Source organism: Periplaneta americana, chromosome 13 (assembly GCF_040183065.1).
Source record: "Periplaneta americana isolate PAMFEO1 chromosome 13, P.americana_PAMFEO1_priV1, whole genome shotgun sequence".
NCBI classification, from domain to species: Eukaryota; Metazoa; Arthropoda; class Insecta; order Blattodea; family Blattidae; genus Periplaneta; species Periplaneta americana.
Genome location: NC_091129.1, coordinates 36,158,966 through 36,165,717, shown reverse-complemented (window position 1 = coordinate 36,165,717; position 6,752 = coordinate 36,158,966).

The following is a 6,752-nucleotide window of genomic DNA, read 5'->3' as shown; positions in this document are numbered from 1 at the left end:
GATAAACAAAGAAATGAAATGCACATATTGGCTCTTGGTGCAAAATGCCTTACATATCATTCTCATTTTTTTTTAATAGTAGTAAACTCTAGTTGCATTGGATTTTGCATGTTTTTGCAAACGTCTGGTTTTATTATACACATTTGAAAATTTTGTGTATAAACTTGAGTGTATGTTTGTGAAATCTCTCCAAGCGAAGTACCAATTTAAAGGGCCACAACTCGACACCTTTTCAACCCTAGTTAATCCTTCACATCACTTCCCATCTACCGCGCTAAGTCTTTCACCTATCCGTTACTATCACACCTGGCTGAACAAACCTTCTGTGGGTATAACAGTGATCCACATCAATGTGGAAAAAGCTGGAAAAATACAAAAATATATAACGTGTTCCAAAATTACCGCAAATTTCATAATCTCAATAGAAATATGGAATAATAAGTAGCTTCAAATTAAGTAAAATTGGAAATCAACATGTTTTTATGAGTATCATTTAAAATTTGACTCGCGTCAGGAAGAAGGAGGGGTAGACTTCCGACACTTCATCTGTGCACTTGGCCGACATCAGAGCGGCGGAGGGTTGCCTCGCTACATCTTCAAATGTATGAGCCATTCAGAGCAAAAGTGGTGTAAGTCAAAATTCTGTAATGAGGTTTAAAGTAAAAATTCTGTAAAATACAGCGTAAAGTAGCAATTAATATGGCCTTCTCGCTATCGACTGACTACTAATACTTTAAATAAATTTAACATTAGTTACTACTTTGCGCTGTATTTTACAGAATGTTTATTTTAACCCTCATTACACATTTTTGACTTGCACCACTTCTACTCTGAACGGCTCATATATCATGCACATTATCTTACCTGTCGAAGATGTAGGCGTACCTAGTCAAGAATAGAACAAAGTGCCGCTCGCTTGTTAGAGCTCGATGCTCCACATCTGCACACTCACTTACAGAATCTACTGTTACCGCAAATTAAGTTAATTTAACATGTATTACAGCATTTCAGCGTCACTTCGTAGCAATGCCGCATTGTCTTTGGTCGAGGGAAAATATAATACATTTTTGTAACGGAGTGGCGGGAGTGAGTTATTCCATAAAGTCGAATATATTCCGTAGACTAAAAATACAGCCCGGCTTTCCTAAAAAATGGGGGTGACGTACTACGTATTTACCAATTTAACTTTTTACTTTTCGAAACATCAACCAACCACCATTACTAAAAAGTCTTTATCGACCGCTTTGACATTTCTTTGCGCTCTGGAATTTAGATTCAAACATAAGCGAAGCTACCAACCCAGCGGCTGTAAAGCATTCAATATTATTAATGAACAATTAAGTAGAATAAGAAATTGTAAGAGAAATATTACAAGAGGAAAACGAAGTACCTTACTAATGTGCTCAGTAGTACATTTTGTAGTTGGAAGTCCATTTGTTTTTTTAATTATGTTTTTGAATAACTTACTACGTTTCATTCTTGTGTCTGCTGTATCATCATTGAAAGGGGAAAGTATAGGAGTAAACGAGAGCCAAAATAAGCGTAAGTCTGTTTCAAGGCTACAGGCATAATATATTCCTGTCCTGGCTGCCTGCACACTTGAATAGAATGTAATTCGCTTCGAGTTTTTAGCATTATATTTTCTACCACATTAAAAAGCTAGAGAATAGCGTGTTTAATTAATGTTCTTCCTTTCTGTAAAGAACTTAAGTCAAATATTTAACAGCAGGTTTCACGAACTGCGACAAATTTAACAAGTGGTTTGGACCAACTGGCTGAATGGCACTACTCGATAAATCTCCTCTTCGCTACCAGCAATCGAACTTAGGCGTAGCTGGAAGCGCTGCCACTTCAGGATGTAAACAATTACTGTACCTAAAGAAGGATCGGCGCCGCTCCACAGTGTGATCAGGCTTGGTGTTCTGGGGTCCCGATCGTGGCTGCTCGACGTCTCCATCTGTCTCCCTTTCCGTTTATCTGGATTCTTTCTGGATGCTAGAATAACCGACAGTACAGTATAAAGGTTAGTAATGAAATTATGGTTGTTTAGGTAAGATTCGAAATTTCCTGAAGAATACGAAAAGCATCACCATTTATGATAGGAAAAATATCTTTCCTAACAACTAATCTAGGCTCAAAATGATTTATATGCAACACTGTCATTTTAGGAAGATAGGAACTGGTCACTCTACCCCATTATATCCTGGCTTAGTTGCCTCATAAGTGGTGCCTTGTTATTATCATTTGTGAGGTTCGAACCTGTCTTCGAACAGTTGGCTGAACAACAACAAACTGTAAATTCCTCAACTTGAAAATTGTCACGATTATACAGTTAAACCGTTTGTCGCGTAAAGTTGTATTTTTCGGGAACTTAAACGCTGAAATATGAGAGACAGATCCAGTATTAGAATTACAACCCGATACACAACACGAACGGCCCATTTCACGACGTAATTAACACAAGAAAACATCAAAACGAAACCACGTGGTAATCATGCTTGGACCACCACCGGCGCCATTTTGGCTATTATCGATACCAGCATTCAGGTCTGAGTATTGAAGATTGTCTTGGTTTTACCAAGTGAATACTTGAATTCTTTGAAACCACAAGGATTGCCAACGCATAATTAAGTACTTAATTTTCAATCACCAATATTGCGAATTATTGACCCAACAAAATTATGCAATGGAACAGGAATTGGAAAGAAAAAACTCATGCAAAACATAATAGAAGTAAAAATATTAACGGGAAAAACGAAGATGATGTTTTTATCCCACATATTCCTATGAAAAGCACTAACATGCCATTCCATTTTAAGCAACAGCAATTTCAGTGCGACTAGCATTCGTACTGACCGTATGAAAACAAAGCTCAAGGATAGTGGCAGACATTTGTTTAGGCTTAGGAAGTCCGTGATTTTCGCAATGTCAGTAATTATGTAACTTGCTTTCGATTGAGCACACCTGAATATGTATATATACACATTTCTGAAATAGAGGAGAAAACGAATTGTATGCATATCAAAAAGCAACTCAGTGATACTTTTATCATGTTCCTAATGTAGTATGTGAATGTACATAAGCTCATTGGAAATGACACTTTCTAAAATATGCATCCCTCAAAATATTATTGCCCATGTCAAAAGATGAGTTATTTCGAAATTCTATATGTGTAATCTTGTTGCCAGTTATTTCAACTCAGTACAATATAAAATAACATTATTCCAAATATTTTAGGTTCACGAAATGATAAACAGATCATTTACGAAGCTAACATACCAGAGTGCTGATTAAAACTGTTTTCCGTTTTCATTTTACTTCTAAACAAACTTTAAAAATGCCCTCCGGTAACAGTTACAAAACAGTAGATAGAACCTTGTTATTCTGAGCCCTCGATTGTTCGGCTTGGTTAAGTGGTCATGATTTTACTGTCAAACATTAAGTTTAAAAAAATATATATATTTCAATTTTTATCACGTGTTCTTATTAAACGGCAAGCTAGGACGGTGTTGTTAACATAGTTTAAGACAAAGTATCTCTTAACATTTAAAAATGCTAGAACATTCGTAAATACTAACTGCATTCAAGAAAAGAAAGGAAATGCATGAACTTACCTTGCTGAAAGTCTGTTCTCATTCACACGTTAATTTAAATGCACTCTAGTGGCAGGAAGAGAAAAAGACATTTCTTGGGACGAAGTGTGAAAAAATAAGAACCAAGAAAAAACGTATACTTCTTTCCTGTTGCTTGGCATAATAATGATAAATTCATAATATACAGTTCCAAATATTTCTAAGCGTGATGTGCCTATAAATTAAATGGAAAATGCGACCATACGCTCTTAAATGTCACCACAGTGAGTGGACCCAAAGCACGGAGCCTGAGGTTCAGACATATTTTTAGCACATAGAGAAAAAGGCCGTCAAACAAAACGAACGTTTTAATGGTTGGTAACATTAAGAAGTGCACGTAATTTACTATTAGTGTAACAGAATTGATTAACTGTGAACAAGTGGGAAGGAAACGTAGAACACGCCGATGGCGATCTATCTGTAAATGGCACTTAGACATAAAATTTGTGACTACTTACGTCTAAAAAGACGGCGAAAACAACCACAAAATACATATTTTAAACAGGACCAGCAGCCACGTCTTCTATTTCCCTCCTCATCATCTTGTTCTTTTTCTTCTTCTTCCGCAAATGATGGTAGGCCTATTGACATGGAATCTTCCTCATGATCTTCTTTTTTTTCATCTTCGGATGATGGTGCTGGCATGGGCGCTGTCATGGGAGCTTGAAAATCCTCCGGGTAGTTGTCTGCAAGAAGCAAACCAAACTTTGTTGTTAAACATCCAATGCATTCACTGGCTTTCAGTGAATGAAATATTAATGGGGCTATTTACTGTTCATTTGCAAGCCATACGATTTTTTTTTAATGTTTTGAACAACTGTAATGACGAATATTCAAAATTAATTGTACATATTTTTGCTTATTTCAGGCATATCTATATATAACAGAGAATTGAGCATGCACTGTAGCATATTTTCAGTATTATATGGCATGAAGTCCCAAATTAGCATATCGATGGCCTAGATCTAATACCACGTATGTGATTTTTCCAAAATTTTCAGGAGAGACATAAAACTTTTATTATATATATTTGTATGCATTTCGAGCACTGAAAATCACAATAATCGGTAAGAATACTACATCTGAATTCCATAAGCTTCATGTTACTGCGAAAATTCCAATTAAGACACTCTAATTTGAAACTTACGGCATATATAAAACATGATTTGAATTTGGATTAAGTTCATACCGAGATAAAGCTTCAAACTGCGTGTTTCTCAAAACTTTGCATTTTGAGTTGTTTCCCTTTAGAACTGGGCCGTCGATATTGTATTCCTGTTGTGACTGACTGCACACTTGGATGAGAAACAAAAATTTAATAATATGATATGATTATGTTTACGAAACACAGACATTAGGTCCTTTTTATATTGTCCACAATTTTAATGTCAATTTTATTATGTCCATTACATAAAAGTCAATTACACTATATCCATAAATATATGTCCTATGAAGTATATGTCCACTTTATTTTAGTCCAATTGTACAGATTTTATGTCCAATATATGATTGTACAATACATTATGTCCATCTACAAATTTACTTCAATTCTCTACTCAATCTCTTCTGCCTTTTTATCTTCATATAGCTTCAGATGATAACTAATAGCTTTGAGGTAAGTTGTGATGTGTACTTCTTCGCTGCAGTGGTTGTAATTCCGAACAATCTCTTCAACTCGACTTACATTTTGTGGACATGATTTTTTAATAGGGTGTCGCACATTAAAATGCCCGGCAAGCAATTAGATTATTATAATTTCATTATTCCTTTGGTCTTTCTTGATAAATTCCATGAATTTCCAGACCGAAGCGCGATGTGTGACGATATGTTTCTGAAAGCAGTTGTGCCAGCCCTCGACTACGTTAGGTTTCGATGTTGTCCTGCCAGAACCTGATTATAAGTGTTCCATATTTCAGGTGCAAATCTAGCTGGCATTGTTCTTTTTGTTCCTCGGATGTAAGTTCTTTCCATGTACAATGCTAAATCCATTACGTCAGGCTCAATATTATCTGTAAGGCTATCAAAAACAGCCTGAACATCTTCTAGTGGTACAAAAGGAATTGACTTAAATAAAAGTGGACATAAATGAAAGTGGACTTAAACAAAAATGAACATAACAGTCATGGACCCAAAAAATGGACGCACATAAAATGTGGATATAAATGAAAGTGGACAAAAATATTAGAGGACATAAGTCATATGAACATGGTTTCAATGGACGTAACGTCTTGGAAGCATATTTACTGCCATATTAAAAAGCTAGAGAATTTTGTGTTACAGTGTTAAATGAATGTCCTCCCTTTCTGTCAAGAACCTACTTTATTTCAACTTGAGACATTTAAGAACAAGTTCTGCGAACTGCGACAAATTCAAAAAGTGAGTCGGGCCACTGGTGAGAACTGGCTGAATGATGTCACTGAAGAAACGTCCTATTCGGTACCTGTAAGTATTCAAGTCTGCTGAACTTGTGCACAGATTTCATGGATATCAAGAGTACCGCAATCCTTTGCGTTGGAAATGCTGACAAATCATCCAGTTTTATTCGAGCGCTCGCTATTTTCCATATATAATTTTATAGGAAATTATGTAGCCTAAAACAGAATAGAATATTTTTAATTTTAAGGTCACGGACACAGGCCCGAATTGAGTTTTAATTTAAATGTTCCTGTTCTAAGCGTATTGAAATGGAATAACAATGGCTGCAGACTAGCAGTTTGAGCTCCACGGACTCTGCTTATGGCACTTCCTCAGGATGTAAACAGTTACTGTACCTTCCCGGCAACCGAAATCGAAGTAACGAACATAACGCTCCAGCTCCTGCTTCCGCAGCTCCTCCAGCCTGACGCGCTCCTCGGCGGATTCCACCTCCGTCGGCTTTGCCAGCTTGTCAGTTGTTTCATGTCGGGCTAAAAGACAGTTTAAGCACTATTATACAACTGTTTAAAGTAATTTAAAGAGAAGAGCCTTCTTAATTAAGTAGTTGTCATTGATTTCCCTGCGACGTAACCACTCGGACGGACAGTAGCATGACAACATGTACGTCACTAAACTATTAAAAACAACTTAATCATAAAAGTAAAGTCTGAAAAAGAATCAAAAGATGAAGCACGTAGTAACGGT